The sequence below is a fragment of the Apus apus genome, chromosome 1 (assembly GCF_020740795.1).
Source record: "Apus apus isolate bApuApu2 chromosome 1, bApuApu2.pri.cur, whole genome shotgun sequence".
Taxonomy (NCBI): Eukaryota; Metazoa; Chordata; class Aves; order Apodiformes; family Apodidae; genus Apus; species Apus apus.
Genome location: NC_067282.1, coordinates 151975770 through 151998267, shown reverse-complemented (window position 1 = coordinate 151998267; position 22498 = coordinate 151975770). Strand labels below are relative to the sequence as shown.

The window sequence follows — 22498 nt, the reverse complement described above, 5'->3', positions numbered from 1 at the left end:
TGCGGCGCAGGCAGCAAATCCTCCGGGTGTGCGTGGCCTCCCTGGGCTGCCGCTCCGTCCCCGCCTGCCGTGCTCGCCCCTGTGCGTGGCCGGGAGCGCTGCCTAGGTGCAGCCGGGAATGAGACTGCTGCGGGGCAGGCGACAGCACAGCTCCAAGGGGTGACACGAGGTGGGGGTATATTCCCCTCCACACACACACACACACACACACCCCCCCCAACATCCGCAGGGCTGCAAGTTGCTTGAAGACAGGGGTCTTTTTGTGCCTCCACTCCGTCTCTGTCATGCCCCGCACGGAAGCTGGGACCAATCGCCCCACCAGAAGCAGGTATGTGTGCGTGTGTGTGCGTGACACGTTTTCGTGTGCAGCCCTTGAGCAGCTGCCTCCTCGCCTGTCCTCCGCTCCCTGTTGTCGTCCGTGTCGCCTCTTGGCGAAGCGGCTGAGACTGGAGGGGGAGGACCGAGGAGAGGAGAAGGGCAGGATGGATGGATTGCCTTTCTCCCTCCAGCCCGTGCATGCCCTCCCTGGGGGGCGGATGTCTCTGATCTGAGGATGATGGCAAGGGGTGAGTGCAAGGGAGATGGGGAAGTGGCCGGGAAGGGGTGTGTGTCGGGGGGGAGATAATGCCCACATGGGGTGATGGGAGGGAGAGAGGCTTGGAGACAGGTCTCCCTTTCTGCGTGTGTGTGTGTGCACTCGTTTAGGACTGGGATGCTGAATAGGTCTAGGGCTTGCTGCAGGCAGCCGGGTTTGACTGGTCTGCTGCTACTTAAACCTTGCATGGGAACGGATATATGTACACACACATACACACACACATATATGTATGTGTGTATATATATGTGTTTGCGCTTTGTGTGTGTATACATATATATGTATAGCTATATGCATATACCCCCCCACACACATGCATGTGCACGTACAGATAGAGATGCACAGACATATGTGTATATTGCCTGCAGTTATGGGAGGGAGAAGGATACAGCCTTCTCCATCCAACTAATCCCCTGCTCCCTGCCTCTTTGCAAACTTTGCTGGGAAGCTTTTGCAGACAGTGATATGTGTGTGTGTCTCTGTGTGTGAACATTCGCCTGTTTTGGATGCAGGGGAGTGAGTAAATCTCTGCTCTGCTTTTTACACTGCTCTGCTGGGAGGCTGACTGGCTGCAGAAAAGTCATTGCGTGGTGTCTGTCGGGTGTGTGAGTGTGTATGTGTGGTGATGGGATCTATGTATTTATGCAGGGGCCCAGGACAGCTACTCCAATGCATACGAATGTGTATATGCATTGCTTGCAGGGTGTCTGTGTGCCCATTTATTCCACTAGAGAAAGCATGCCCACATTTTTTATGGATAAGGATCCTCCTGCTTTGGGGCGCGGGATGGGGGGAGGAGAAGCTGAATGAATGAATGGGAGGAAGAGGAGAGGGAAGGAGGAGGCGTGGGGGTGGGGGGAAAAACGAACAGACGCATCCTATTCTCATCCCAGGACAGGCAGGAGTGCACAGCCGCTGCTGTTCCCATTCCAGAGCCTGGATCTGGCTGGAAAGACAGCATAAATCTGCTCATGCTGCAGCAGGCAGCATATTCGGGAGCTGCTGTGCGTAATGCCCTCTCGTGTGTGTGCTGGTGCGGCTCCCCCCTACCTCTGCACGCACGCCTGCAAGCACACGCCTGTGCGTGTGTGTGTGTGTGTGTGTGTGTGTGCGGAGGCGGGGGTGCCTGTGCACAAACAAGATGCTTGCAAACATCCTTGCAAGCACCCAGGGAAGGAGCTGTCGGCGATGGGGAGGAGAGCACGGCCCGTGCGCTGCGGGAGCGTGCATCTGGCAGCCCCGCACAGCCCGCGGTCCATTTGCACCCAACTCTGGGCTCACGCAAGCGTCTGCTGCTGGGGGCTGGTGTGTGCTGACAAAGTGGGTGCAGATGTGCAGGCCAGACTTGGGAGCTGCTCACCCTCCTTTTCCCCTAAAGGCTGGCATGCACAAGCCTTCTCCCCAGCCTGGAGGTAGGGAGCTATAAACCAAGCTTATCGAGCAGGGAGAGGTTTGCTGAGATTGGGCGGGGAGGGGGGGCAAAGATTATGTAGGGCATGGGGAGAAGGAGGGGTCCGTGTCCCTGGAGGGGACCTAGGGAACTGGGGAGCCTGGCTGCATTGCACGCTGCGAGCCAAGGAATTTGTCATGCACCAGGAGGTGGGAGGGTGTGGGAGAGTGTGTGATGTGGGGAAGCTGGGGTGGAGGGAGAGAAAGGGGGCTGTGCGGGGGTATGAAGGGATTTCTGATGAGCTGCATCCCCCTCCCCTCCGCCCGGTCCCCACACACACTGTCGCTCCTGGGTCCCGGGAAGCGCAGCCTGACAGCATCACTAATGTAATATTCAAAGGAAGCTTCATTTGCATGGAACATGCATTATTAATATATTCAAATACAGCCCCCTCTCACCTCCCCCCTCCGCGCAGACGGTACCAGCAGCAGTGAGGAGGCAGCCAGGAGTGGAGGGGTGCCGATGCGGTGCCGGGGGTGAGAAACAGCCGCTTTAATCCCACCGGTTTCCCCAGCCTAGAAACCTTCCTCCCTCCCAACCCCTTCCCCGCCAGCCACCCTCCTCACCCCAACCTTTTCCTTTGGGAAGCCTCTGGCTTTCAGGGCATGCATCCCACAAGCAGGCAGCTTTGTCGGTGGGAGGCAAGCTGCCTTCATTGCTCTTTTTCCCCAAAAAAACTACGACACCGAGGGAAGCACCGTGGATGTGTGGCCTTTCCCTCTCTTCACCCAGCTCCAGGCAAAGTGGGTATTTGGGAATATGCTGTCTGATCTGCTGCACTGGTGGGAAGCTATGCTGTGGAGCAGAAGCTGCTTGGAGGGTAGAGAGGGCATTTGGGAAAGGGGGACATATGGAGGTGTAGTTTTTCCTGGGGGCACAGTTTGTGGTTGAAATCGGAAAGGTAAAAATCATGGGCAGAGGGGGAAGGCAGGAGGGAAGGAAACATAGCTGTGGTGATGTCTGTGACATTTGTTCCTACCTGGGCCATGTCAGAAGCCAGATGCAGCTCCAGACAGAGTGCAGCTGCTTCATCTGACCCTGCTGAAGAGTGGTGGAGAAGATCACTGCTCACCTGGGAAAAAAGCTAGTTGGTCACATCAGGGCCTGTTGAAACCTCCCAGTGGTGTCAGCAGCCGTGTCAGAAAATACCAGCACATCTGCTGAGAGAAACCTGGCTGCTCTCTCCTTCATCCCAAATATTGTGTTTTTACATCCATCCCCTGCAAGTGTGATGTGCTTCTTATATCAGTGTGATGGGGGGAGAGGGCATGCAGGGAACAGCTCCATTCTCACACTCCTGTGAGCATCCAGCTCTGGGAAAGGGATGTGACATCCTCCAAACTCACTTGCAGCCCTCACCCAGGCCCAGGCACCAGAGTAGGATGGGAGCAGCTTAGGTGCAGGGCTAATGTGCTCCAGGAAAATCTTCCTTTTTCTGGGAACAGAGGAGGTTTTTGTTTCTTTGCCACGGAGGAGCAGACCTGTCCTGAGCAATGATGGATTCCAGGCTACCAGCAAGTATGGGGAAAGCTGGAGCTTCCCTGGTAGCACTGTGGGTTTTGCTGATGGAAATTGTCCAGGCTGGTCCTAACGCTGAGTTACAGTGGGTGCTCGAGCTCTCCTTGGGGTTCACCCAGCAGCCTGTGAGCAGGGACAGAGTTTGTTGTCCCCCAGTGCCTTTCCATGCAGGAGAAGGGGTAACCAAGGATGTGGAGTTGAGCCACTGAAGAGAGGCAGGCTGAATGCAAGGGAGGACACCCTGGGGCTGGAAGGTGACAGTACAAAGCTCAGGGAGCAAACCAAAGGGCTGTGACCCACCTCCAGCCCTTTCTCTCTGCTGGGTCAGGATGGATTTCTTGCAGCTGTGAACCAGATGAAGGCTGTATTTAAAGGCTTGGATGAGTCAAGCCTGGTACTTTGGAGGTGACAATGACTGTGGGACTGCTGTTGTATTTGCTTCAGTTGTGAGATGGTACCATAGCAGTTATGGCTTCATGTGAGCAGAGCTGCATTTCTGTCCCAGCTTTCCTGTGATCCCTGGCTGGTGTTAGTTTTGTGGCTTGTTTTGTTGTTCCCCGACATCCTTTTAAAGGGATTATAGCAGTTCTTTGGATCTCCTGGAAGCTTGTGGGTACCTAGCCATTGCCTGAGGTGAACCACTTTCCTTACAGACAGGGCTAACCAAATAATTTTCTGTCACTGAGGAGAAATGACCTCATTTGCTCAACACTCATAAGCCAAGAGGAAACCCAGTTCCAGCTGACCAGCTGAGGTACAGAAGGAGGGCAGGGCAGTTGCCACTCTTCCTCAGCATTATAAGGAATGGGACACAAGCTGTTAAGAGCCAGGTTGAAGTGAATGGCTTGATGGGTTTGGTGCCTAAGTGTTGCTTCTTGCTGGGAGTCTTTAAGGTTCCCTAGTTTGGGCTGGGACAATAGCTACAGGATGCCTTATAACATAGCATCAAATGCCATACAGATAGGCAGGGGATCAAAACTCTGGAGGAGAATCTGTCCTGCAGCTGAAGGTGAGGCCCATCCATCCTTCTGTGCTGATCCAGCTGATGTGCTAGGGCCATTCCTTCCTATCTGCAGTCACCCTGGGGAGTGCATCTCCTGCTTTTCAGCCCTTCTGGGTAGGATCTTGTTCCAGGCAATGCTCTGGGGAGCTGGTGGTGCAACATGTATTTCCCGAAGGTGAGAAGAGGTATCTGGAGGCCAAGAACCCATGTTTTTCCTTACACAGAGGCACCCATACACCAAGTTAACAACTGTCTGATTTTGGTAAGCTGTAGGTGAAGGACTGTTTGCAAGAAAATGTGGGAGGTTTTGACTTCTGTGGCTGTTCTTTTGTCTGATAGCAGAAGGATGGAGAAAATACTGTTGTGAGGAAGGGTCATCAGTAACATGAGTTGAGGAGGGGGTCACCTCAGGACTCACCTCACTTCTGAATGGTTTTGGTGATAAGCTAATCAGCATGGAAGGCACTATAGATGTGCAGACTGTGTTTCAGGATGATGTACAGGCTACCGGTTGCCTTAAGGCAAGGTGTCATATGTTTGTATTCATTCTTTCCATGCCTCTTGCACTCAGCCTGTAGACCAGATGGGTCAGAGCTGCCTGTGTATTTTTAGGTTACTACGAGGACTCCATGAGCTATCCTTCCTCTGGGAACATTGGTTTATGCATGAGAACTTGGATGTTTTTGAACAGGGAGAGAGCCATTTTCTGCTAGACTTTGTCTGCCCTGTCCTCTTGTATGCACAGGTTAGATCTGTGCATGCACAAGGTCTATATGTGCATGTATGTCATTCCCTCCCTCTCAGCTTCGTCTGTATTAGCCATCATATGTATTCCTGTGTACATTGTATGTGCTTGTGTGTTACACAGACAATTTTATGTGGGTTTATTTATGGAGTCAGCACATATGTATGTGTGTATATGTATGTCTTCCATCTCTTGTACTTGATGTTTATTCTTGAGGAGTGTATGTGTTTGTAGTTGTGTGCCATGTTCAGCTGGAAGACATCCACCCTACCTGTCCATGTATCTTCTTGTCTCCACCTCATCTTCTCTCATGATGCTGCTTCTTTCTCTCTCTGGAGAGAGGTCCTGTGCTTTAAGAGACAGTCTTGAGTTGTATTTCCTGGTGCCCCATGTATGAAGTGAGTTAGCTTTCCTGACATCTGTGCACTCAAGTACATCCAGAAACATCAAGCCTTGAAGCACAAGGAAATCCTGATTCATGTTAGTTTCAAAGCTTTAGTGCAATCAGACTGGAAAACCTGGCATTCAAACCTGGGTGCTACACTGTCTGAAGGAGGGTGATGAATTGGAGGAAATTCAGAGAAGAGCAACAAAAATAGTGAAAGGGCTGGAGGGACTTATTTGGACTTATCTATGAGGAGAGATTAAAAGAACTAAAGATGTAGAGCTTGGCTAAATTATGATATGGTAAAAGTTTACAAGTATTTGAGGACTGTAAACACCAGGGGAAAGAAGAGATTATTTAAGGTGGCAAAATATGGGCAAAATCAGAGATGTGGGATGAGGCTGAGCAAAGGGGAGAATATGTGGCTGGCTCTGAGGATACATGAGAGCATCCTGGTGTGAGTGCTGAGACTGACTATGAAATAGTCTGGCAGGTTTATGGAGATGCAACTGCTTGCAGCAGGGAAACACATGGTGGTGAAAAGAGGTGGAGGGAACAAGCTTAGACTAGACCAGTGGTGGAGCTGGAGTGATCTGCAAGGTCTCTTCTTCGTATGCAGCTTTGCCAGGAAAATTTTGAGAGATATTTGATTGTCTTTCACCTTTTATTGTGTCACAGCTGGGGAGAAGCTGCAGATCCAGTTGTTGAGGGAGCAGGGAGATGGTACAGGAAGAATGAGTAAACGGAGCCTGCTGGAGGTAGAGTACTGCATCCATCTCTCCATCCTCTCTTGCTGGAGAGGTAGTCTAGGAAGCAGTCCTGTAGGAAGTGCCTGTGTCTGAAAAGCAGCTTTGCCACAACAACTTTCTAGGAGGGTACAGGCTGAGCATCCCAAAGTGAGCAGTTCCCTCTTTCCAGCCAAAGATGGCTTGGCATGGGGACAGTGGGGTCAGGAGGATCAGACCTCCCTCCTCTGGCTCCCTAGTCACAGATGGTCCAGAATTGGGACAACAAGGTCAGAAGGATTAACACCCCTCCTTTTTTCCCCCCATGGCAGTCACAGGCCAGGAAAATTGAGTCAGATAATAATAAAAGGATTAGCATGGAGAGGCTACCATGCATAGTGTGATAGACAGGTCAGGGAAATGGAAGGGAATTCAAGGGGGTTAGCCCTGTTACAGATGGTCTGCTGAAAGGGCTCTCTGTTTATCAACAGGGAAAGGGGATTTGGTCTTAAAATTCTGGAACAAGGCATCAAGGGGGCTTGCACTCAAGCACAGATGATATCCCCAGCAAAGATTTGTGCTGGGATGACTGGTTGAAATTATCTCAGATCTCCTTCCAGCTTTAGAGCAGAGGAAAAAAAAATCCTTTTTGGAATGGGCTCTGTTGTTTGGTCCCTTATCCATCCTATAAGACCTAATGCACCAAAATGATATTGTTGCTCATAGCTACTATTTGCCCATGACTTCTGGGTCAGCCTGGCTATGAAAAGCCACAGGAATATAAGAAGTATCCTACTAAGTCAAGTCTGAGATCCTTCCAGTCCAGTATCTCCAATACTGGCTGAAAGAGGAAAGAGCATAAAGGTGGGACAACTGTATAGGAGGAGCACTTTCTCTGAACACTCTTTTAGCCTCCAGCAGTGTGTGCCTGAGCGACCGTATGCTAGATGATCTGTTGTACACTTCACGGGTCTCTGTGGATTTGTTGCTTCCTTGAATTTGTCCCGCTACTTTTTGTTAAGTCAGGTAAAGATTTAGCATCCACAAAAATCTCATGGTAGGAAGTTCTGCAGCCTAAACATGCAGTGTGCAATGAAAGAACTCCTGTTGTTTGTCTTGAACCTGTTACTTTCTGGTTTAATTTCCTGGCCCTTGATTCTTAGGTGGGAAGAGACAGTTAACATCTATTCCCTCTATCCTTCCTGTGTCGTCCATGGTTTTATAGACCTCTCTCATTTTATGGTCTCTGTTGTCCCTTTTCCACTAGCCCTTCACCTTTCATCTTTCTGTATCCATCAGCTGCCTGTTTCTTGACTACAGCAGTGCAGCTTTGTAGCAACAGAAGGACATGGAGCATTGCTAGGTTGGTAGTGACACGGCGGAGATGAGCTGTGCCAGGTCCCACACAGCTGAAGACTTTGTGTCAGCTGCAGTGGTGTGGGTGCAGGAGGAGGTGAAGAAGCAGTGCAAAAACTCTGAAACCAGTTGAGGGTGGCCCTTGGCCATCAGGACAGGACTGGGAAGCCTCCTAGGAGGCTTGAAAAATGGGAAGAGGAATTTTGAAGTGGACCTCGGGATGGAGGGATAGCTCCTCTGAGCATGGGTGGTGGTGGTTAGCACAGACAGGAGTTGGGACTAGTCAATACAGAGCAAGTGGGGGAATTGAAAGGCCAGAGGTGGTGGAGATCTGCTTGGGGCTCTGAATGAAGGATGTTCAGATAAGCAGATTGGTTCTGGGACTGTCTGTAGATGGGATAGTCTTGGGAAAACATGGCTTGAATATTCTGCTGGTGTGATGGGCAGTGGAAGAGGGTAGGAGGAGAAGGTAAGAGGACATGGACTGCCTATGAGGGTGCTCTCAGGCCTAAGTACAGCACAGAGATGTCTCAACCCACTTGAAAGAGGTAACTAAGAGTCAGCACCTAGGTCAGGATTAGGCTCTTCTGTGGCAGATTGAGAGATACAGCAACAAACCCCTTGCTGAAATTAAGATTTTCTCATATTTGCTGGCTAGCTGAAACCCTCAGCCAGGTGATGGAGATGAGTGAAAATGAAACACCAGCCATCTTGTGAGTGGTCTTCAAACAGAATAGTTTCAAAGGGAGGAAACAGGTTCATGCCAGAAAGAAAAAGGCTGTGGTGGTGTTCAGCAACCTCATGGTATTGGAGGGTACAGGGAAAGAAGAAGGAGCCCTCAGTAGCCCTTATGACATTTCCTAGGAGAACTCTGGAGTTAAGGGCCATAGAGAACTGTGGTGAGTGATGGAAAGTCTGCTTAGATGCTATCAAATGTGACCTGGGCTGGGACAGGCAGCAGTGAGAGTGAGGGACAGTACTGTCATTGAGGGGAGGAAATGAGGGGAGTTGTTTGGTGTGAAGGGACTAGAGGTGAGGGCAGAAAGGCCTGAACAGCATCAGAAGGAGAGACAGTGGTGGTGAGATCTTTGTAGCAGCTATTTGCGCCTTGAGTTTTCAGTCTCTGCTCCCCACTGGATACTTCTCACAGGGCAAGGAGCTCTTGTCCAGATCCAGCAGCCTGTTCCCAGTCTGGTTATACACCACAGGACAGTCCTGCTGCCTTGTTCTTCCTTACAGACCAAGGAAGTTGGTGGGACATGTTGTGTCACACACCAATGTGTGTATCAAACTTTTCTGCCAGTAGTCAAGCATGAAGATGGCAAGGGAGAAGGTATTTTTTTCTGCCTCCTCTCTCACCTTCTGTCCTTTCCTTTCTTCTGTCTCCTCCATGCTGGTTACAACCATTCCTCCCTTCCCTGTCTGCTCAGCTAACACAGGCTGCATCTTGTGTCTCTGTTTCCCTTTAATCCCTGCAATGGATCAGTGACAGACCCCCACTGTAATTTTTTAAATGGAAGTCTTTTATCTTGAATTGAGCAAGGTCAGGGGAAACATCTTAAGGCATTGGCTGTGTTTTCTATCTCTGCCTCAGAGCAACTTAAAAAGATGGCTCAACAGGATTAGCAGAAAGCGCGAGATTGGACAAATGGATTTGGCAGGGGCTGGCCGTGGGCCTGGGGGGGCGGGAGCTTGCTGTGCTGGGAAGTGGGAGAGCTGGGCTCTGCTCAGGGCCTTTATCATTGCCTGCCACCTGCTGCACCTCTGGGCCCATGAAGGCAGCTGGGCTGATGCTGAGCACAGTCCTGGTGCTGCCCAGGGAGAGATCAGCCTGCAGGACTGATCTTTGCTAAGCAAGGAGACTTAGTGCCAGCCAGGTGCTGTAGGACCAAGGCACAGGGGATATTGCTCTGGGCTTCAGGGTTCATTGCCCCAGCATGTAGCTCCTCTACAGAGCCTAGAGGTAAACACCAATCACAAGAGAGCCATGTGCAGCTGGAACAGCATGGGGCAGGCCTCAGAAACAAGCCGGGATGCCGTTCCCTGCAGGTTCAGGTCCCCTTGGTAAACTTCCCACTCCCTTCCCAGCCATCTGGGTGGTGCAGGAGGTGTGAATTAGCAGTCCAGAGGCACTGTCATTAGACTCTGCTTTCTTGGCTTGGCTTCTGCTTCCCTCCTTCCCTGTTTTGTCTTACGCTTTTGCAAGTGCACGTTTCAGAAGAAGATGTCATCAGGCTTGCAGAATGACAGAAGGGCAGCAGGACATATGCAAGCTCTCCTCGCATGGCCTGGCTGGAACACCATGCAGCCCCAAACAGTTTGTGGCCTCTGAATCCCCTATGCCTAGCTGCTGCTGGCAGCACCAGTTCTCTCCTCCTTTCACCCAGAATGTCTCCTCCCTGGGGAGCAATTGGCTCCACCTGCAGAGGGAGAGTGTCTGCACCAGGCTTGCCCCTTCATCTATGATGACCAAGCTGACTTCACTAGCCACCTGTGCAGCCAACCACTGGCCTGTCCCAAGAGTGACCCATCCCTTCACCACTGCACACTGAACCCGTTCTAAGCAGGAGCCTCAGTCACAGAATCATGGAACCATGAATGGTTTGGGTTGGAAAAGACCTTAAAGATCATCTAATTCCAACCCCCCCTGCATGGTCACGGACACCTTCCACTAGACCAGGATGCTCCAAGCCCCATCCAGCCTGGCCTTGAACACTTCCAGGGATGGGGCATCCACAACTGTAGTTGATTTGTTCTCTGATTGCACAGGTGACTGCTTCCCTCCTACACCTGAACTCCCTCTGTCCCGTGCTGTGTTCTCAGTGTACTGGGGCTCAGTGGTCAGAAAGGAGGCGCATGAGGAGCACCTTTGCTGGCTGCAGCCAGCTACTGCAGCCTGTTCCCTACCAGGCAGTCACCCCATCCTTACACATGGTTTTCAAGGGCATATGCTGGTCTTGTTATGCTACGTGCACAGCTATGGCAGCATGAATCGAGTGTTCAAGGGAATAGAGATTCACACAACCTTGGCCTTGGGAAAGCCATCCCATCTTTCTGGAAGGCTGGCATAGCCAGGGACATGCAAGCTTCTCTCCACTGCAAGGATTTCCCTCACAGGACCTGCCACACCATCATCTTCTCGTTACCAGCCCTTCTTCTCCTGTGCATATGAAAGGTCTCTCTGGGAGGCCGTTTTCTCTCCGCTGTCCTCCTGCACAAATCTGGATGTGCATCCCAGGGCTTGTCTTTGGTCTGGGGCCCTCCAGCCCCTCAGCGTGTGCTGCCCAGGGGTGAAGCTCATGCCATTTCCACACAGAAGAGGATTTGCATGCATAGTGGGGGAGAGACTGTCTGGCCTGTTTATTCTTAATGCTCTGTATTATCTCCATTAATAATGCCACCTCTGCCTCACATGCTAATTAAGACTCAAGATTGTTAATGTAATAGGGAATTTGGGCAGAGACCACACAAGACTGCCTGGATTAAGTTAACCTTATAGACTGCTAATGGATCTCCTGGAGGGGCATTTCTGCCTAATGAGAATCCAGCTTGAATGGTAATCAGAGGCTTGCTCTCCGTGCGTCCAGCAGAGCCGGGAAAGCTGGTGAGGCTGCAGGGCAGGATGTGGGAAAGGCACTGGCTGGAGCTGCTCGTGAAGCCGAGAAGGGTGCCGGGCTGCAGGGAAAGACCTTGAGGTGAGGGAAGAACTTGGGCAAGTGGAGTGGTGGTGCTGAACAGGGAAGAGCCCTGAATGAGTGCTTGAGGCTGGCCCCGTGCTATTTGTGGTGGGCGTTTAAATATTAACACAAAGGGCCATTTTTCCCGGCTGTGATTGCCAGCAGTGAAAAGGTCACCCAAACTGCATTGGCTGTGAGTAGGGCTCCTCTCAGGGGAAAAAAAAAATCCTGGGAAGATCCTGGCCTGACTCCCGGAGACCTGCACTGTGGGTTGTGGCTGCCACTACCTGGCAGATCAGAGAGCCAGACTTTTCCAGTCTATCATGTACAGCAAGGGGAAAATGTCAGTGAAGGGACCTGGCACTAAGCACTCTAATGTGTGCAAAAAAACCACATTGCCTTGCTGGTATGCAACAAGGTGAAAGGCTCAGTCTATGCAGAAGAAACCTGGGGACAAATTGAAGGGGACAAAATTGAACTTAAAGACCAGGCTTTCAGGGTATAGGGTTGGGTAAAGTTCAAGATTCAGGATTTCAGTTGAGGCAAAACAGATGAGGCTTAAGTGTTAGGTTGCATTTTCAAGGCAAAACTGTACGATCCCAGGCCTGGATGAAACTGGGTCTTGCTGGGAGCCTGTGAAACCTTTTAGGGAAGGCATGCATATTTTCCCATCTGACTCCTGTGTGCTAGTTTTGTCCTCCAGAGGGAATAGGTGCGGAGTGGGATATAGGGCAAAAGAAAAGCTTGAAATGGAGGCCAGTGGTTTGCATTTAAATTTGAGGAGCTGAGTAATGTAGATCAGCCCCAGAACAAACATGTTATGCTCAGGGTAGGATGTCTGGGAGGAAGGCAGTGATCTGCAAAATAGGTTAAAGGAATAAAGAAATGTCTTTGGGGTTTTCTTCTTGCTAAAGTCCCACTGCCCCAGGAAGTGCTCTGAGTGGGCTGGCTCCATGCTTTGGATCCTAGCCTGGAGGTTACTCAGTACATGTGGGATCCGGCTGGAGGTTTAGCCTCTGATGAGGGAGCCATGGCAGAGCAGCTGAGACGTGTTGCTTTGGCTCCAGAGGCATGAGTTTGAGTTGTGCTGACTGAAATTTGTGCCAAAGGTTTCTTACAGCAAACCTAGCTGTGGGTGATACTGGCTGGGGAATTGAAAGTCAAAGAGGTATCGCTGTATCTGCAGAAGCCTCTCTGATTTCCCTGCTTGAGCTGCCTTACCTGAGCTGTGTCAGCTTTAGATGACCCATGGCTTGGATGTGAGCCATGAGTCTGGTTTATGATGATCAGGGTTTGGGGATGGAGGTTTGTGGTTTGGGTGAAAGTTTGTGGGTTTGTAATGCAGTTCCTGGGGGTTGGAAGTGGGTGACAAAGATATGGAAAGGGAAAAGGTCCAGTTCAGGTTGCCCAGTGACATTTTTGTTCACTTTCTGGCTCTTGGTACAGGAAGGTATCAGGGAATTGCAAGGAAAGGATTTCCCTTGCTGCCTGTTGGTGTGTGGGAGTTGGTTCTCAGGACAGAGTGTGCTGCTGCCAGAGAGTGAGGGGAACTGAGGGAAGGTAAGAAAGGAAAAACAAAGACAGGGAGGACAGGCAGCTCAGGAGCCAGACAGACTGTTCCTCCCAGAGAGGAATCCCATCCCTGCAAACTTGTACACATCAGGGGTGCAAGCAGCATATGCACATTTGCCATAGTTTTGTGCTGTACTGATAGCATTGTTTTTACAAGGCTGCTCACTCTGCAGGTGTGCAATACCACACTGATGTCACACAGAGGTGTAAGTGCTGCTGCACATACACAGGACAACGCTCAGAGGACACATCCCTCCCTAGGACACCTCACAAAAGCACCTATGTTTTCAGCAAAGAACGGATTCACACACATACACACTGTTCACCTCACAACACAGCACTTGCACGAACACACACAAGTTCCATACATTGATACCTGGAGTCCACTGCCCACAGCAGGCACACACACAACACCAACACATGGATGCTCATCAAAGGCCATGCATTTCTACACACCCATAGGCACACACGACACCACATTGTCCAGGTTGCCCCCTTTCAGCATTATCCCACACAGATGGACTCACTCACGGCAGTGCTGACAGACACACTTGGTTTTGTGTCTTCCAGGTCTCCTCGTTTGCCAGCACAAAACTGGCATGTGAAAGTGAGGTCAAACACATCCATTTAAGATTAACAAGATGAGCACCACACTGACATACATGTGCAAACACACATATACATCCCCCCTGGCTCCTGTTTGACTTGCTTTTGCTCTCCCTTGCCCTTTGTTTAGCCAGTCATTGTGCTTCTTCCATGCCCCTGAAGCACAGGAGCACTGGAGGCCAGTTGAGGATGATGGTTCTCTTTTCCACTAGTGACTATCTTCAGCTGCTTAGCTCAGTGCTAAGAATCTCAGGGATAAAGATGCTCCTTGCTTACCCACACAGTACACCTCTGTGTTACCTCTCAGCACCTATCAGAAATCCTGAGTTTAAAAACCTCTTTAAATTGCCCTCATGATCGTACTTGAACCCAAGTAGCACTTCAGGCCATGGTGGCTTTCCCAGGTTCAGCAGCTTCAGTTATTGTTGACCTAATGAGGCAATGCCATGTCCAGTCTGCTCTGTACACATGCCTTGGTGAGGCCCAAAAGGCTCTCCCTCTTGCTTGTCCCCTTTCAGCCTGCATTATTCATCTCCTGTAATGCACAATGGATGTCTGAGGGAAGAGGCATGCTGGTACAAGCAAGTGCAGTGCTGAGGAACAGACACTCCTAGCAAGCGGAAGTTGCCTGGTTGCATGGCCAAGTTTAGCTGAGAGGGGAAATTTTTACTTCTTCCAAGTGCTTCTGAAAAGGGAGTGGTGGTGGTGGAGGTAGAAAGGAAGAGGGGGTGGTTTGGAGGGGTTGTAGTGGTGGGGGGGGCTTCCCCATGTTTCTTTTGGCTCCTCTCACACTGCCACACGAACAGGTGTGTGTGTTGTGTGTGGGAAGGTGGGAATGCTCTGGGGGAATGTTGTGAAGTAGGTGGTTTTGGGGAGCGGAGGGTTTGCATGCCTGAGTAAGTATGCGGAAGGAGTACCTGTCTGCACTGGGAAGGGGGCTGGAAGGTGTTTGGTGAAGAGCTGTGGAAGCAGGGGGCTGGGTTCTGGAGTTCCTGGAAGAGGTTATTGTAAGGTATGCTTCACTGACTGACACTGAGGTGTGTCTGTATGTGCTCGGAGCCTGTGTCGATCCAACAGCACAAGAAAAGAGTTGGTGGGACTCCCTCCATTTTCCTTCCCTGTGTCTGGGGCTAGACCTGACAGCAAATCCTGCATTGCCTTGCATCCGGGCCGCCATTATGCCATCCCTTTTGTGCACATGGGCTCATAATCTTGTACCCGTGCCAGTATGTGGCCAGTATATGGCCTGAAGTTGCTCCAGGGGAGGTTTAGACTAGACAGAATTTCTTTACTGAAAGAGTGGTTGGACAGTGGAACAGGCTGCCCAGGAAGGTGATGGAGTCACCATCCCTGGAAGTGTGTACAAGAAATATAGATGTGGTGCTTAGGAACATGATTTAAGCACTGAACGGGTTGATTAGGTTATGATTGTTGGATTTAGCTTATGGTTGGACTTGATCTTTAAGGTTCTTTCCAACCAGGATGATTCTGTGATTCCGTGACTCAGTACCCACTGCTCCAGTGATCCCAGTGCAGCCATGGAGCCCTGCCCCACATGCCTGCAGTTGCACCTGCAGCCAGCTTCTTTTCCTCTGCCCAAACCCCCATGCTTTTCTGTACCTTTCCTATTTCCCATGGGTACACAGGTACACATGCTTTCCCTGATGCCAAACCCTGATTACTCCCGGACATCCACTCTCAGGATCATGCTGTGACACTATCCAGCTTGTTAAACAAGTGTGGCAGAGTTGTGCCATCCCTGGTGCCGGGCTGATCTCCCCTCCTTCTCTCACCCCTTCTTACCTACCTACAGCATTTCATTGTCTCTTCTGGGGGAAGCTGGCACCTTCTTGGCCAAATCTCTGCCTCCCATAAAGGCTTATGTACTTCTTCACCATGCTTAGGTTTTGCAGTCACATCCCTTGATGCCACTATCAGCCATTTTTGGAGCACTCGGGGCTGGTGGGACCTTGCACTGTTCTTTGCATGCAAATTACGTGCATCTAAAAAGAGGAGAAAGGAGGAAAGGAGAAGGAATGAGTGTGGATGCTTTTATAGGCTTTCTACTCCAGAGATTTTGCCCCCAGGAGCTGCAACACATGTCAGCAGACAGATACACAGGCTTTGCAGGCAGATGGTGGAATGGGCAGAACTAGAGAAAAAGGAAAAAAAAAAGGGGAAATCTCAGAGATGGTGGCAGTTTAAGCCGAGTTGGTGTGGCTGTGGTTGGTGTGTGTGTGTATGTGTACGTGCACAGGTGTGCAGAAAAATACAGCTGTCTCCAAAGTGAGTTCCAGCTCCGTAACTTTCAAGAATGTCATTTTGCTGGATGAGTGATGCTGGCTGCCTGCGTGTCATGTGTAGTTTGTGTTTGTCTGCCTGTGCTGGATGTTGATGAGTATTTTTGTTTCCCCTGTGACAGAATATGGCTGGTGTTTGATGATGCTGGAGCTAGCGTTTAGGATCCAGGAGGATGGTATGCCACTGCGTGGGCTGAGTTAGGTAGGTAAAAGTGTCTAATGGGATCAGGCTGTATGCTGCAGGCGATTTGTAAGCATCGTGATATGGATGTGATATGCAGCCAGTGGTGCTTACTTAACTTATGTTCCTGAGACAGTGAGAATGTTTTATGTGCTTCTGTTTTCTCAGAGATGGGTGCGTTGTGATATGCTGGGCACTGTTTGCCCTGATACAGATGTTTGTGTGTGTGTAAATGGCACTTTTTTTCATTTGGAGGTAGGTCTATTCAATGATGTGCATTTGTGCAGTGACAGTCCCATATCACTGGTTGGGAATTTGTGTGTGGCAGATACGTACAGATATTCATCATGAATTTGTGCAGTGGTCAGTGTTCACCATACTGTAGCTCACTGTTCTTGCTGTGTACTCATGAGTGGTGGAACAGGCTGGGTGGAGTTGATGTGGTTGTGTGCTGGTTGCCCCAAACGTCACGTACGCCCATTGGAGGGACTCTAAATTTGTAGAGGTGGTGCCTGTGGGTATCAAAACGCTGGGGGATGTGTGTGTGTGTGTACAGCACACGTGCAGCAGTCCGAGTGTGAGCAGTGTGTTTGCAGGGAGGGAGGTGTGCCCGGGTGTTGTGAGCAGGGCTGGGAGGCAGCGTGGCTGCCTGCGTGTGGCTGTGTTTGGAGACACACTTCACCTTCTCCCAGTATGGCTCTGCCAGCATCTTGCCCTGCGCTGGGCCAGGTGCTGTCTCCTTTTTGTGTGTGTTGGGACAGCTATGGTCTTAGGATACAGGCCATCCTCTTCTCATCCTTTAAATCTCTCTCCGTCTGTCTGTCTGTCTGCTCTGCTGCCCGTGTCCAGTTGTCTGTTCCCATAGTTGCTGATATGCCCTGACTAGCTCACACCCCACACTGCCTGTGGACTCAGCAGCTGTGCATCTCTCTGTCCCTCCCACACACACACACATTCACACACACACACACACCCTGGATCTTCATCTGTGGCATATTCAGTTGCCATTGGAAACCTAAGAAAGAAATGAATCTACCCTCCAAGTCTTAAGCTGGAGTGTTTTTTTTTTCCTTTCTTTTTTTTTTTTTTTTTTTTTTTCTTTTTCCCTCCCTCCCCTTTCCTCCTCTCCTCACAGAAGGCGAAGTCGTTCGCAATGAATCCATGGCAGCTTCGATCAAGCACCTACTCACAGGCCACTCCTTGACGTGACTGAAGAGAGGCCTTTCCCAGCACTTGCCGAGGAGAGCAGAGCCCTGGATTTACCTCCTGCACACCTGGGTACCCCAGCACAAGCACCCTGAGGTAAGCCAGTCTGGGCACCTGCACCTGTGCGCTTCCTTCCATCCCTCTCTCCCTCTTGTTCCTTGTTCCCCGGAGGTGTGAGGGAGGGGAAAAGCAGGGGTTTCTGCTGTGCTGTGAACAAAATCTAGGCTTTCCTCAGCCCTCCTCAGTAATGGAGAGCTGCTCCCTCCCCTCCAACCCCCTTCCCTTGCAGCTCTGCATGCACGCACGAGGGATGGCTTGTTCGCAGGGGGGAAGCGCTGCAGCTCCCCTGCACGCAGTCCTGAGCGTGTTCCCCTCCTTTCCCATCCCTCCCTCGGCACACACCTGTCTGCTCTTCCCCCTACGGCATTTTCCTCCCCCTGCCCTGTTTCTCGGGAGAAGGGGCGGCCGGGCTGAGGCTGCTGCAGCGGAGCAGCAGGCTGGTTTGGCCAGCAGCAGCACGGCCGGGCTCCGTGGCCCTGGTCGGTGTCCTTCTGGGGATGCAGCTTGCAGCAGAGCAGGAGTGGGCATCACGCTACCCAGAGTGGGGCATGCAGAGGGGGTGGGGAGAGTTCCCCCTCCCTCGTCATCTCACGGGTATTTTGGGTATTCCAATTCCCCACGGAGAGCGCTGGCCTCCATTTCCTAGCCAGGTACCTCCTCTGAGTACCCATCCCAGCCCGGCACGGAGTGTGAGGTGACAGGCACGCTTTTTGTCACTGCTTCTCTGCTGTCCCCTGGTGCTCCCCAGCTGGCTGGAGAGGATGCCTTCCTGACCAAGACGGTGTGTTTCATAAGCTGGGAACGCCGTGTGCCCATCACAGGCAGTGAAGGGGCCCTGTGCCGAGCCTGACCCATTTTGGGGTATAAAGCTCTTGGGATCACCTGAAAGGGCCTCCCGCTGCCTGGGGCTGCCCTCAGTGCCCCTTTACGCAGCTCCTCTGTGGGGAAGGCAGGAAGATCAGCCACACTCCTTCTGTGCCTCGTCTCTGTGCTGCTGGGGCTGCTTCAGCGTGGGGACGGGAGGGGAGCAGTGGTTTCTCCCATTTCCTGGGCAGGCCCAGCCATGCTGCTGCCCCTCAAGGAGCACGGGCATGCCTGGAAGTGCCTTTTCCCAGAGTGAAACCCTAAAACAGTGAGCTGCTGGCAAAACAGCAGGCAGAGGGCATCCTCGGGGAAGCAGACTTTAGAAAGGAAGTTGTGGGGGTTTGCACCCGCCAGGCTGTGGTTTCAGGCTCTGCACAGACTCTAGCAGACACTGGGGTTTTCTGAGTCAGATCTTGGGGCTTCTGCATTTCTCCAAGAGGAAGAGGACCTCAGGGTCTGTGTTGCTGCACAGCCCTGGCAGTGGTGCAGGTGTGGTGTGCAGGTGCACCTGAAGGAGGTGATAGGTTGTTCCACTCCTGCCCAGGTCCCACCTGGTGATACCAGCAAGGAAGGTGCACCTTCCAGTGCATCTCCCAGCTGCCATCACAGGACCCTGCCATAAGCCCTCCCCAGCTGCAGTACCTCCATGCTCCCTCTCTGACTACCCTGACACCTACTCTTCACCCAACCTGCTGTCTTCAACTTCTGTCTGGTGGCACCAGCTTATTTTCTTCCTCTTTTGGGGTACCCCCTGAGACTTTCTGTTCCCTCTTTCAACAGTTCCTCTTTCTCACCCCCTCTCCAGCACTTCCCATCCCTTGGGATCTCTCAGTGCACACCATGCTGGGCAGGAGCAGCTTTGGGCAGCCTCAGGAAGGGCTGTTGTTTCCTAATGGGATCATTTCTGGATGCTGCTGCAAGCTGACAATACTGTGAAGTGATCTTTTCCCCTGTGGTTCACACCCTTTGGTGTGCACGCGTATGTGTGTGTTTGTGTGTGTGTGTTGCTGGTGATGGAGTGACTGTAGCATTGTTGATGTGTCACTCTTCCTGGTGGCCAGGGCACAGCAGGGAGTGTGACCATGCAGCCGCACTTGGTTTCATTACTGGGGGAGTTTGCAGAAAGCAAGCTCTTCCTGGTTGGAGCCTCTGAAGCCATGTGGCATTGGTTAAATTCCTCAGCCCTCTCAGGACATGGCTTTGGCAGTGGCTCAGGGTGGACAAGACAATAAATCCAGCTCTAGGGAGCTTGGTACTGGGTCAAAACTGCTGCTGCTACATGGTAGAAAATGCTGATCCAGTATGAACTCACTCTGCTGCTTCAGATTTGTTTAGAAAACAATGTTGGCTTAACTCTCCACTGGCAAGGTTTATGTTGCATTGGGTATTATCTGTCTGCGCCACTCTAGCTTGATGCTGGCTCAAGTGTTGTTTGTCCTTCCACATCTGGCACGCGCTCCGGATCGTGTGTGCTCTGGCTAATTTGACAGATGCAATTGCACAACACAGCCAGCCTAGCTCAGTCACTCCTGTTGGGAAAGCTGGTTTGAAAATGGGTTGAATTACAGTCTCAGCAGGGAGCAAGCCATGTCCCACACCAGGCAGCTGCCCTCCCCTTTCAGGAGTTAAAACAGCCCTGGTCTCCCAGGTGCCCTGAGAAGTGTTGCATGGCAAGGCAGAAACGCAGCTCTCTATAGCTTCATCTCTCCTAGCATCATGCCAGGCTCAAGGAGACCCTAGAGAAACAAGTATGTCCTCTGGCTGGTGGCCACATCTCTGCCTGGCTCTCCCCATGGGCTTTTAAGCGGTGTCTCGCGTGCTGCCTGCTGCCCCAGAGAGTGTGTGTGCAGCTGGGAGGAGGGCAGGAACTGTGCCAAAGAGAAACGGGAGGAAAGTGTTGTCTCAGCAGGATGATGTTGCTCTTCAGCCTTGGCCACCCCACAGTCAGTGCACAGGGCCCAGGAGAGGTGTAACTGTTCCTCGCAGGATCATGTTGGCAGAAAACGGGGTTGCACCACGGGCAGGAGCCAGGACAGCCCCATCAGAGGCAAGTGCTCACTTGGGACTGCGTACAAGCACAAACTGTTACTTTGCAGGAACTTTTTCCAGATCTATTACTCGGTTTGTATGGCTGAAGGAGATAGTTTTGTTTGTAGAGGGCGGCGGGGGGTGGGGTGGTAGTGAAAGGGCAGGAAAGTGGTGAGGGGTGGTTTGCCTCCTGCTTCTGGATGTACATGTGCAAGTCTCTGGTGAAGAGGAGGAGCTAACCAGGTTTTGCATTCTGAAGCCAGCTTGACTCTAAACCCCAGCAAAATGAACTTTGGGGGTTGAAGCCATGGGACAACACTACCTTGTTGCTAAGGTCTCCTGAATCCTAATCCCATTGAGGTCTCTCACCAGTCACCATGCTGTGCCTCAGTTTCCCTGTTTGTGGCTGCAGCCACAAACACTGGGGGTGAGGAGGTGGCTGAGGAGGAGGGATGTGAAGGCATTCTTGCCCTTTGCATGGTGCTTCAGGCTGCATGGAGGGATGCTGTGGGTAAGGGGAGGTGCAGCCTGAGGACTCTGTTGGCACGGCTGCCTGCTGACCTTCGCAGGGGGCTGGATGCTGGAGGAGAATCTGTAACCACCGGGATGCTGTGTGCCAGGGCCGAGGCAGTGATTCATTCAAGCCTCTGTCTGTTTGGGAAAAGAAAGGGAGTTTGTGGCTTGTCACTTGGGAAACAGAGTGAGGATTCAGCGGCAGAGGGAGGGATTCTTGGCTGGGCCTCCCCGAGCAGCCACGCCACATGTCTGTGTGTGTGTCAGGGGAGCAAAGGGGACCCTGGTACAGGGCATGACTGGTGGCTGGCCATCCTTGGCCCCTGTCACTTCACCTCCCCACTGCAACCGCTGCACAGCCACTGCTGAGTGGCTGAGGACAGCCCTGAGGTTGCACACACGTGACAGATCCGTGCACAAGAGGAGAGGGAGAGAGAGGAGTAAGAGCCTTGCTAGAAAAGCAGCTGGAAGGGATTCATGCTACTTCCCTGCTGGGCTTCTCACACACATGGTAGCACAGCATCTGTGCAGGTGTCCATGGTGCCCCATCCCAGCCCAAGAAGGCACCTTCAGCAAAGTTGTGCCTGGGGTGTGGGGCCACATCTCAGGCTGTGGTTTCACATTTGGCTAATTTGGGGACTTAAGAAGACCTCTTCCTTCCCTGAGCTCCTCCCTTGCCCACTGTGATTCCTCAGGTGTGAGTCCTGCCTCCTTTGCTGGAGGTGGAGACCTGCAGGCAGTTAAGGGAAGTGTTGCAGAGGGGAAGGGGATTGTGAGGGACATAGGGATATGGAGGGGATGGAGACAAAAAGAAAGAGGGAAGACCTGAGAGAAAAAGGACAGAAGCAGCAAAGCAAGAGAGAGGTGGAGAGGCAGGCAGGAAGAGAGCAGCATGTCTCTGAGGTGACAATGCAGTGTGGAAGTCTCTTATCTAGACAGATATTACAGGTTGGAGTTCAGCCTGACCATGTTTGTGCTGGCACGTATGTGGTCTGAAAAGCTGTGGCAAGAGGACCAGCTGTGCAAAGGGGACTGCTCATCTCCCATCCCCCTCCTTAATAACCAGTCTGAGATACTTTTCTCCTGCTCTGAGCTGTTTTCTTCTGTGCATGTTCCCCTGCTCCCAATATGAAGGAGGGAGCATGGCTGAGAAACCCCTTCTGTCTTCTGTTCTCCTGGCCCTGTAGAGCCAGAGGAGGTGAGTGTGTTGCCCAGCACTGCCACAAATTGCCTTGCTCTGTACTGGAGGGATGCTGGTGAGGGCTACATGAAGCAGAATCTTCTCTACAATTTTCCCATCAACATGTCCCATAAGAACTGAATAGCAGCGATTAAATAAGATGGATTTATTGAAGTTTCTCTTCCTCTTGTAAGTTTCTCGAGTATGTGTCTGTCAGGTAAGGTGGGTCTGTCATAGGGTAGGTAGATTGCTTACAGATGTTCCAAGTGTCATTTCTGATGGGAATATGGCAGTATCCAGAAGCTGGAATGTCACTATTGGTTGCAGACTGGATTGCAGTCAAACATGTACCTACAGCCAGTCATGTGCTCACTGTGGTGTACCTGTGACACAAAGCTGTGGGTGCTTCTTGTCCATCTTTAGCTTCCTCCCAGTCCTCCTGTGTTAGGACCAGTGGGCTATGTATGTGGCTTAAAGTCAGAGGAATATCAGGGCCATCAGGCTGTGCCCTGATCTGAACTCCTATGCCTTTTA

General features: G+C 51.6%; 1 long non-coding RNA gene across 2 annotated transcripts in view; it reads left to right on the top strand.

Annotated features, from left to right (window-relative positions):
- Positions 1-377: 377 nt before the first annotated feature.
- LOC127391413 (uncharacterized) overlaps positions 378-22498 on the top strand; it is a 49166-nt gene continuing 27045 nt past the window's right edge. Inside the window, exons 1-3 of one of the 2 annotated variants that reach the window (XR_007891043.1) lie at positions 378-566; positions 16055-16134; positions 17249-17415. This is a non-coding gene — a long non-coding RNA (uncharacterized LOC127391413). The remainder of the gene's footprint in view (positions 567-16054; positions 16135-17248; positions 17416-22498) is intronic. The other variant, XR_007891044.1, reaches the window with a different exon arrangement.